Raw genomic sequence first — 11,502 nt, 5'->3', positions numbered from 1 at the left:
AAGGTACTTTACTTATATTTTTCCTCAGAAATGTTGTTTGTATTGAATCAATTGGTGCTATTATAAGCTTTAGCAGTAATTATAAACACCTTATACTTATTTTCCAATATCTTGTGCTTTGATTTATTCCATTCTCTTTTGCTGAATAATACTTTATATTTGAATTTCATTACGTTTTTTCATGAACATTACTTAAATTGCAAATGTAGACAGTTAAAAACAAATATAATACTGTTCATCATGTATTATAAAACATTAACATAAAACCAAAAATATTGCAGTTCATGAAAATTCAACATTATGCAATCTTATGAGAGGAAGGTTATGAACATGAACCCCCCATAATCCTTGAAACTTTACCTTTTTTCTGTACGAAACTTCACAAAGCAGTTTTTTTCAGAGGTGAGGCACATGTACACATTACATTTGGTGCACTTCACCCTAACAATACACTTACAGCCACTTGCACCTGCCTTTTTAAGACACAATGGTAGGCCAGTGGTTGGTCTGGGCCAGTAGTACTGGCTGTGGTGGCAGTGGGCAAGCAGATCTCTGATGTTCATTTAATCCATAATACAAATGCCATGGCAGTCCTTAACATACGACTAATCAACATTATATCACTAGCATTAATGGTGTTATTGTTACAGCTTAGCAAACTGCAGCTGGCCTTTTCTAGCTAGCTAACCTATTATAATAATGTCATTCCATTATTGCGCAGTGTTGCCATATGCCAACACAGACATTTTACCGATTTACCAAAAAAAAATTTCATAAAAACTTTTTTGAGTGCTGAATATGTCCTCATAGCGTACCTGAGATGATGTAATCATTTTTTTTGTGAATGTGACATGGGAGGATCCTTGTTTGTTACTGTTTTAGTTTGCTTTCAGCAACTATCGACAAGAGACGGCAGTCTGTCAGGAATCGCGCCACAGAAAAATAAAATTGCATGTTATGTGCCTTAAAGGTGCAATATGTAATATTTTCACAGTAAAATATCCAAAAACCACTAGGCCAGTGTTATATATTTTGTTTACTTGAGTACTTACAATATCCCAAATGTTTCTAACTATTTGTAAATCATGAGAAAATTGCAATTTTATCCAAGGCTCCGGCACGTGTGAGGAGTCGCCTGTCAATGGCGTCATACCTGCGTTACCCTCGGTTTCCGGTTCTATTTTTTAGAAACCATGGAAACACCAAAGACGCTTTAATATATTACACGTTTTAATAGACATAATTATTTGTATTAACAGTAATACATAATTTTCTCCATCATACAATACATTTTAAAATTAATTGCATGCCATTTATCAACACAATCATCCAGCATTTAATATGATATTGTAAAATCGATCTATCTTACTGCAGTGTGTAACAGAGTCTCACAGCAGCCGCCGAGCGAACGCACAGAGTAACGTTATAACATCATTTTCAACACACTCAAATGTATCTAATATGATAAACTGTTGAACAGCAGTGCAACAGCAGTGCAAAATATGAAAAGACAATGCAGAAAAGCTGAGCGCATGTGGCGAAAGACAAAACTCGAAATCCATTATCACATCTATAAAGATATTCTTCATGCTTTCAATGTGGAACTAGGCAAAGCTAGACAGACCTTCTTCTCAAATATTATAAACAGAAACCTAAACAACACCCGCAATCTTTTTGCTACTGTAGAGAGACTAACAAACCCCCCAAGTCAGATCCCCAGTGAAATGCTCTCAGACAGCAAATGCTGTGAGTTTGCTTCCTTCTTCTCTGAGAAAATTAATAATATCAGAAAGGCGATCAGCACATCCTTGAGCTGCTCCGGGGTAAAACAGATCAGATTACAACCTCAGAAAGTAGCTATTATGTCTGTTTTCAAAGCAATTGATGGTAAAATTTTGGAAGAAACAGTACAGCACCTTAAAACATCAACCTGCGCTCTTGACTCACTTCCCACATCTTTTTTCAAAAGCGTGTTTAACTGTTTAGAAGCAGATCTCCTAGAAGTGGTAAACGCCTCACTTCTCTCTGGGACTTTTCCAAAATCCCTGAAAACTGCAGTTGTTAAGCCCCTCCTGAAAAAGAGCAATCTGGATAACACCATATTGAGCAACTACAGACCAATCTCAAATCTTCCTTTCATAGGGAAGATCATTGAAAAAGTTGTTTTCAATCAGCTGAACAAGTTCTTAAGCTTGAATGGATATTTTTGACAACTTTCAATCTGGTTTCCGACCACATCACAGCACAGAGACAGCACTCATAAAGATAATAAATGATATTCGCCTAAACACAGATTCAGGTAAATTATCAGTGCTGGTTCTTCTCAATCTCAGTGCTGCGTTTGACACTGTCGATCACAACATTCTTCTTGACAGGCTGGAAAACTGGGTTGGGCTTTCTGGGATGGTCCTTAAATGGTTCAGGTCATACTTAGAAGGGAGAGGTTATTATGTGAGTATCGGTGACCATAAGTCTGAGTGGACATCCATGACATGCGGAGTCCCTCAAGGTTCAATACTCGCACCCCTCCTGTTCAACCTATATATGCTGCCACTGAGCCAAATAATGAGAAAGAACCAAATTGCATATCACAGCTATGCAGATGACACCCAGATTTACCTAGCCCTATCACCTAACGACTACAGCCCCATTGACTCCCTGTGCCAATGCATTGATGAAATTAAAAATTGGATGTGCCTAAACTTCCTTCAGTTAAACAAAGACAAAACTGAAGTCATTGCATTTGGAAACAAAGATGAAGTTCTCAAAGTGAACACGTACCTTCACTCTAGGGGTCAAACAACTAAAAATCAAGTCAGGAATCTTGGTGTGATTTTGGAGTCAGACCTGAGTTTCAGTAGCCATGTAAAGACAGTAACTAAATCAGCATATTATCATCTCAAAAATATTGCAAGAATTAGATGCTTTGTCTCCAGTCAAGACTTAGAGAACCTTGTTCATGCTTTCATCACCAGCAGGGTGGGTTATTGTAATGGGCTCCTCACTGGTCTTCCCAAAAAGACCATAAGACAGCTGCAGCTCGTACAGAACGCTGCTGCCAGGATTCTGAGCAGAACCAGAAAATATGAACACATCACACCAGTCCTCAGGTCCTTGCACTGGCTTCCAGTTGCATTTAGAATTGATTTTAAAGTACTGTTGTTTATAAATCACTCAATGGCCTAGGACCTCAATACATTGCAGATATGCTCATAGAATATAAACCTAACAGATCACTCAGATCATCAGGATCAAGTCATTTAGAAATACCAAGGGTTCACTCAAAGCAAGGAGAGTCTGCTTTTAGCTGTTATGCCAGTCGCAGCTGGAACCAGCTTCCAGAACAGATCAGGTGTGCTCCAACAGTAGCCACATTCAAATCCAGACTCAAAACACATCTTTTTACCTATGCATTTGCTGATTGAGCACTGTGCTATGTCCGAACTGTTTGCATTTTATTTTATACGTATTATCTTTTTATTCTTTTAAATTCCTTTTCCTGTTTTTATTTCATTTTTAATGTATTTTATATCTTTTACGTATCATCTTGTTTTCTGACTTTTAATGCATTTTAAATATTGCTGTCTGGTTGAAAGAGCTGGGAGAATTAGGAAGAAAGCATTTGTGATTAGGTTAAAATTTGGTACAAACCATGGGGAAATTTGAGCTGTGGTGCATGGTTAAGATATCTCTGGATTACAGTCAGGACACTTTCCAAAGGGGGAAATTTCCAAAGGGGAAATTTGAACTGTGTTGCATAGATAAGATATCTCCGGAAGGGGGGATTAGGGCTGTGTGGTGCAGTTTGAGGTGTCTTGGCAAAAGGGGAGATTGAAACTTTGTGTATCAGTTTGAAGTGCCTTAACAGGTAGCAGTCCTGTCGTGTGAGGAAGATCCATTCAGATCTGCTCTGATGGATAGATCCGTTTAGATCCACTCTGATGGACAACAACAACAACAACAACAACAAAAAACTCCCTGAGACTTCCTAGCTCATCCATCCAGATAGCAAAATTCTCTGTTTTTACTGTTATTTCTATTCCTTAAGTTCTATTTTTATTATTCTTCTTTATGTAAAGCACTTTGAATTACCATTGTGTATGAAATGTGCTATACAAATAAAATTGCCTTGCCTTGCCTAAACAGAGCTGTGTTACCTCATACTCATGATCGGAAAAGCGCCAGCGACTGTGTCATAATAAAAGTCCCGCTGCTTGTGAGGCGTGTGTCTGTTGTGAATCATCCATGAACATGATTTGTTCCAGAGTCCAATCCCTATTCTTTTCCACCGGCTGTTGAGGTGGAGACCACATGTCCCAAGATTCCTCTCTAAAACTTGGCGTCATCAAGCTACGCCTTTATTTTGAACAGGCGACCTCTAGCGGCCAAAATTATTACATATTGTACCTTTAACCAAAGCACATCATTGGCTAAACTAAGGTCTTCTCTTACCACCAAAAAAATGAGGATGTTCTCTTCGAGAGACAGTGGAAGGAAATGAATGCAAAGAGTATGTTTCCATATGGCAACACCATGCGGTAGAGGATTAAATACATGCAATGATGTTAATATACAACAGAGACAGACTGTTGAATGACTGTTTAATGTACAAATTTATAATTAGTGTTTCAGTCCAAACTAACTGATGTAACTGATGAAAAACTGTAAATTAATTTACCTGTTTCCTCGTGATTTTAAGAGTGCGGCGGGAGAGCGGCACCCTTTTAATGAGACTGCATGTTATTAGAAATATATATATAATGGGCGTCGGAACCATTGTATTTTTTAAGACCAGTGATATTAGACCCACTCACTTTTACCGTTTATAATTCAGCATTTGTCTGTTCATTTTTCAGAGCGCGTCAATTACTTAAAGGATTAGTTCACTTTTAAATAAACTTTTCCTGATAATTTACTCACCCCCCATGTCATCCAGGATGTCCATGTCTTTCTTCAGTCGAAAAGAAATATGAAAACATTCCAGGATTATTCTCCATATAGTGGACTTGAATGAGCACCAAACAGTTGAAGGTCAAAATTAGTTTCACTGCAGCTTCAAATTTTTCTACATGATCCCAGATGAGGACTAATGGTCTTATCTAGAGAAACCGAAGTAAATGTTATGAAGTAAATGTACTTTGTTAAGTGTACATTATCTCGTTTATAACACACACAGGGTACAGTCATTTTAACAGGAATGTTACAGCAGTGTATATATAAACTCCAAATATTCCCATATAGGCTACATCACATCTGGTTGAGGACGAAAACAAAAATGAACGAAGTAAAACCCGACGCTGACAGTGCAGAAATTCTAACTTGGAAGCATAACTAATTTAACTTATAATTTAACTTATAATTTAAGATAATTTAAGAAAATCAGAAAGAGTAGATTTAAATGTGGGTACTTTAACTTGAGTACATTTCTAATGAAAAAGCTTTTACTTCGCTATGCTTGTCGGCACACATGTACACAATCACACATTCTACCTCAACCATACACACAAATGCAGACATAGATTGTTGTTCCTAGTACAGGCTCTCTGATGCCAAATTTTGTACTTTAGTAGGCACAGTTTTGTTAAAAAAAATACTTGAATTAAATATTATTTTGTACTGTACTAAACTGCATGGTCAATTTTTGGTTCTTTTTGTTTTGTTTAAAAACTTAAGAATTGAGATTCAGAAATATTTTGAATGTCATTTCACATATGCCTTAATGTTACTGCACTAAACGAGCACTGCCACTTTTTTTTCCTTTTTGTTTTGTATGGAAGATTTCTGATTTAAAATTCTGGAATATTTTGAATTTTATTAAACATGTGCCCAAGTGTTATATGTGGTGTGTTTCATACATATGTTAAAAAGGTGCCTTATGAAGCAGAAGGTGTTTGGCCATGTATCTAGTTAGAGCCTCCATTGCAGTGTTGCCAGTGGCAGTTTCCTGGTAGTGCACTGGCTGACTTTACTGTGGGCTCATTGTGTTTCTCCACCCAGACCATTGCTGTAACAGAAATCTGCTTCTTTTTTGGCAGAAATTGTGTAAGTCACAACAGGTAGCAATCATAGCTGGTGTGAATGAAGTGGTAGTCGCTCCTCTTAGGAAGCACCCTCCATCTTGAATTAAGGATACCAAAAGCCATTTCAATGCCCACTCGGATTGAGCTAAGGTACACACTGAATGACTCTTGTGCTGGGGTCAAATTAGGAGAGCTGATCAAGCTTTTCATTGGCCAATCTAGGAGGGGGTAGACAGGGTCACCAACAATTTGAAGCCTGACTTCTTCTCCTTCGATGTTCTTGAGACACTAAAAAGAGGACCAGAGAAAGGCAAAATTATTCTTCAGTTGTGTGTATGCTCTAAACCTGAATTAGTTTACTTAAAAAAAAAAAAAAAAAAAAAAAAAAAAAAAATGCAAGAATGTTGCTTACAAACTTTAGCTTTTGTAAAAAGTGAACATGTTAAAATATAACTTGAACTGTAAAGAAAAATGTTTCCATTTGTAATCATCCCTCAAAATCTTTAGTTAAAATAACCCAGACTCATTTGCTGGCATAAAATGTTTCTTTTCTACCCTTACATAATGAGCTAAAACTGTTTAACCTCTTATTGTGAGATATATGCAGAACATACAAAGGCCAGCCTTTTCTGTTGATGAAATCTTTATAACCATCAGATGATAGGAGGATAGGGATGTAGGTGCCGTCTATAAGACCCATTACTTGAGGGACAAAATGCACTTCCTCAAATCTCTGTGCAATTGTGGATGCCTCCTCTTCACCTGGCATCCGTATCAGATCTTGTTTCGGCCCGTTGCAGAAGAGATACACTGTCACAAGTCCCTCTGAAAAGGCTAGGGGTAAAAGGGGTGTAACAAAATAGTGGGGACAGGCTGAGAGAACTGCCATCTCCAAGTCCCAGGACTAGTACACAAGAAAGCTCAGCACACCAGTTTTAAGCAAATAAACCAAAGGTATTTTATTTAACAGAATGGTAGAAGATACTGAAGTTAATGCTTCAGGAGGGGAAAAGGCCAAAACAATAAACAAAAAGTTCCTCCTAACTAGGGTTTTAAGAAGACCTATCAAAAGAAATTGAAATAAAGTACAGAGACACTTCCCTGACTCCCTCTCTAACTCAAACACAGGAGAAAAAGTAATTTAAAAAATAAATGGCACCCACCTCCCTACAAACATTTTCCACTCAGGCAGTTACAACAATAGCTGAAACACTCTGCTTTTCACACTCTTAACAACTTTACCTTCACACTACCGGTAAAACAATCAAGGAACACTTTAGGTACACAACAGCACTGGGACTGGAAGATGGCAGTTGCAAGGATGGAACACCTCAGCCTCTCTCACTGGACTGCCAGTCTGCAGGTTCCTTTATACTCCAGCTAATGATCTCAAACAGGAGTCAGGTGGCACTCATTAGCCAATCAAGCAGAGAGAACAGGAGGAGCAAGAGAGAAAAGAACAGAGTAAACACAATGACAAGTTACATCATACAGATTAGAGTAACTTATGTCCCTATGGATGTAACAACACAACATTTTTTTACTGTGCTTGTTAACACCGAATTGCCACAACACGGTATTCCGCACAGCTTCCGAGTTTGTATAAAACAACCGCAACACGCATAATTAGGGAAATTGGACTTCTGATGATCTCTTCTTCTGGGGCCATAAATCCCTCTACCAGTCCACACAAATGTGTGAATGACCGGCGACTCATGCGAAAGTTTAGTTTCTATTCCAGGTCACTAAATTCCAGCAATACAACCCGCTCCCACCAGTCCTTACTCCGGACCTTCATCCACACGCTTCTGTTTTTCAGAGGAGAGAGAGGTAGAATTTAGAAGTTGTACAGCCGCCAAAAAGGTCAGCTTCCTGTGCCCGTCTTTTCCTCAGTCCTTCCGGCAGTAACAAATTCATGCTATTGCTTGATTAAGAGCAACACTTTACACAAAAATAGCATACATAAGAAGTAATGAACACCATGTTGACAGGAATAAAAGGCGGCAAACAGGACATGGGCTAATCAGCGCATGTCACAAGATATTCCGACTGAAAGCGCCGGTACATGTAAACACATATCGGATTAGATAGTGTCTCATGTAAACAGTCCATCAAATCTTTCAATTGGAATGATTTTAATCGGAGTGACAAAAAAAGTGTACATGTAAACATGGCTGGAGCCATAAAAGTACCTAGCAGGGGTTGTTCTGTAGACGGACTGGAGCCAAAAATTAGATTCTCTGAGGGTTTCTGGAATTATGTTTTTAAAGAATCATCTGAATGATTAATTTGTCTGGTTCGTCCACCGTTCCTACAATACATACTAGAGAAAAGCAGATTCCGTTCTGACAGAAAGGTGTCAGAATACACAGTGCATCTACCTAAACAGGATAATGCTCCTGTCACAAAGGAAAAATGGTTCAGGAATGGTTTGAGGAGCACAACAACGAGTTTGAGATGTTGACTTGGCCTCCAAATTCCCCAGATCTCAATCCAATCAAGCATCTGTGGGATGTGCTGAACAAACAAGTCCGATCCATGGAGGCTCCACCTCGCAACTTACAGGACTTAAAGGATCTGCTGCTAACATCTTGGTCCAGATACCACAGCACACCTTCAGGGGTCTAGAGGAGTCCATGCCACGACGGGTCAGGGCTGTTTTGGCAGCAAAATGGGGACCAACACAATATTAGGAAGGTGGTCATAATGTTATGCCTGGTTGGTGTAAAAGCTTTTTTAAATTACAGGGAATAAATCAGTGTGTTTAACAGTACATTGTTGTATCAAAATTGCAGTTATTTAGTTTGATCTGCATTTCAAGCCAAGTAAGAGGGCTTTCACATTGGATTCGTTTGCCACAGTCCAATCCCAGGCGTGATTGTTCCCGGTGTTCCCCCGCAGTGTTGGTCTGGTTTCACACTCAAATTGATTCTATCGAACCCTGGTGCGTTTGTGTTCATCTTACGTCATCACAGACGTGTGCGTTCAATAAACTGTTTTTTATTAATGTGGTGCTATTATGTGCAGCAGAGTAAACGACACTTGAGTTAACTGTATGTACGTCGCATGTAGACAGTTTTCCGCTGCTTGCAAGCAGCCTATTTTGAGGAGACAGCTGATTTCCATTCATTTGCCGCTCTGATTGCACTCGCAAAACACGAATACACTGCAGGCTCACTCCTACTCGAATCCAAGATAAATCATCAACACTATCATCTCTTATGTGTGTTTTATTTCACTAAATAAATTACAATCTGCAAAAACACATGCAGAGGTTACTGTACTTCCTGAACAAGCACGCACCCGAGTAAGTTGCTTTTGCATTCATGAGAACCGCGGCACAGTTTGAGTGCAACCGAACTCAGACCACCTCCTTCGTGTAGTCTCGGGTTCATAATTCATAATAATCGGAATAATTCATAATAATAATGAATAATTCATAATTCGGGGGGCCGCTAAGCCCCCCGATGGAGCTCCGCCTAGATCATTCATGGTCAAGTTTGCAAGTTACCGTACAAAGGAGGATGTAATTAAACATGCATGGCAAGCGAAAGGGTTTGAATTCCAAGGAAAAAGGGTTCACTTAGACAACGATTACGCCCCAGAGGTACAGAGGAAACAAAGAGAATACGCAGCAGCAAAGGCGGCGTTACGAGAGAATAACATCCGATTCCAGACGCCCTTCCCGGCCAAGTTGAGAGTACACTACAGCGGCGGGACAATGACTTACAACTCGGCACAGGAGGCAACGGAGGATATGGTGAAGAGGGGGTTGCAGGTGAATTTAATTAAAAATCCCGTCTCCATCCTGGAAAGAGTAAAACAGCAGACTTGGCGAACAAGCGGCGAAAAGGGGAGAAAAGACGCTATGCAGAAACGAGGCTTTAAAGAGAGACTTCAGGCATTCCAACACAGGGACAACTCTGTATGAGCGCCTTTTGCCATATTGATGACGTTCGTATAAGAAATTTACTAAATTTACGTTACATACGTCCTGGTTATGGTACTCTGATTCAAAGTTCAAAGTTCAAAAAAAAAAAAAAAAAAAAACATGGGCATGTTATTGCATTAGTAGTCGGGGGAAATATTTGCACCAGACAATATTGATCCCACAGACTTTCATTATTGCCAACAGGCAGAAGAGGACGACCATCCACAAGGAGACGGAGCGTTCTATCCCCTACCCATGGCCAATAGTAGGGCCTATTACCTGGAAGCCACTGTGTTCTATTTTTGTTCTTTTTATATATTTTTGTTAGTTAGTAGTTCAGTTGTTGTTCTTACGGGTGTGCGGCTTGTGATGTTAAGTATACAGGAGGATATTATACACAAGAGAATTTATGCAGAGTATTAAACCGATTAAAGCTATGACTTTTAATGTAAATGGCTTGGGCAACCCCATTAAAAGAAGCAAAATCATGACTAAATTGAAAAAAGAGGAAATAGAAGTAGCTCTACTTCAAGAAACCCACTTGTCACAATCTGAACATGATAAACTTAAGAAATGGAGATTTAAGCAATTCTCATCTTCATGCTCTCAATGTTCTAAAAGAGGGGTGGTAACATTAATATCTAATAAGCTACATTTTGAGTGTATACAAGAAATAAGAGATCGAGAGGGTAGATTTGTTTAGATTAAAGGATTTCTACAGGGAACCATGGTTACGATTATTAATGTGTATGCCCCACCCGTTTCGGAGTGGAAATTTTACAAACATATCTTTGAATTGATTACGGTGGAGGCAGAAGGCACTTTGATCCTGGGGGGAGATTTGAACATTAGACTTAATCCCTCCTTAGATTCATCTAATCCTTGCATATTTAGGCAAAATAGAACAACAAAAAAAGTGAAGTTAATGATGAAAGAATTGGGGCTTCAGGATGTTTGGAGAGAAGTGAATCCGTCAAAAAGGGACTTTACTTTTTTCTCTCACCCACATTCTTGCTATTCCAGACTTGATTATTTTTTTATGTTTCAGAAAGATTTTCATAGAGCGTTAAATTGTAAAATAATGGACTTGTCGGATCATACCCCAGTATATTTGGAAACAATTCTAAGTGAAGAAAAAAGAGACACCTCTTGGAGGCTGAATACAAGTATTTTACATCCTATGAGGGAACAAATTAGAGAGGATATAAAAAATTATATGGATGAAAATGATAATGGGGAAGTTTCTCCTATAATTCTGTGGGATGCGCTAAAATCGGTTTTAAGGGGGAAGATTATTGGATATAGCGCTAATTTGAAAAAGAAAAGGAATGAACATTTAAAGAGACTACAGGCTCAGTTGAAGGTGCTGGAAGATAGACACAAAATTACTTTGAATACAAACTTGAAAATAGAAATGAATAAAAAAAAAGAATGAAATTAATCAAATTCTGTCAAGTGAAATAAAGAAAAAAATTACATTTTTAAGGCAGAGTTACTACGAAGCTGGAGGCAAAGCATCCAGACTATTGGCTTATAAATTAAAGAAACAAG

The sequence above is a fragment of the Megalobrama amblycephala genome, linkage group LG6 (genome assembly GCF_018812025.1).
Source record: "Megalobrama amblycephala isolate DHTTF-2021 linkage group LG6, ASM1881202v1, whole genome shotgun sequence".
NCBI classification, from domain to species: Eukaryota; Metazoa; Chordata; class Actinopteri; order Cypriniformes; family Xenocyprididae; genus Megalobrama; species Megalobrama amblycephala.
The sequence above is the reverse complement of the archived record's forward strand: the minus strand, read 5'-3'. Positions refer to the sequence as shown.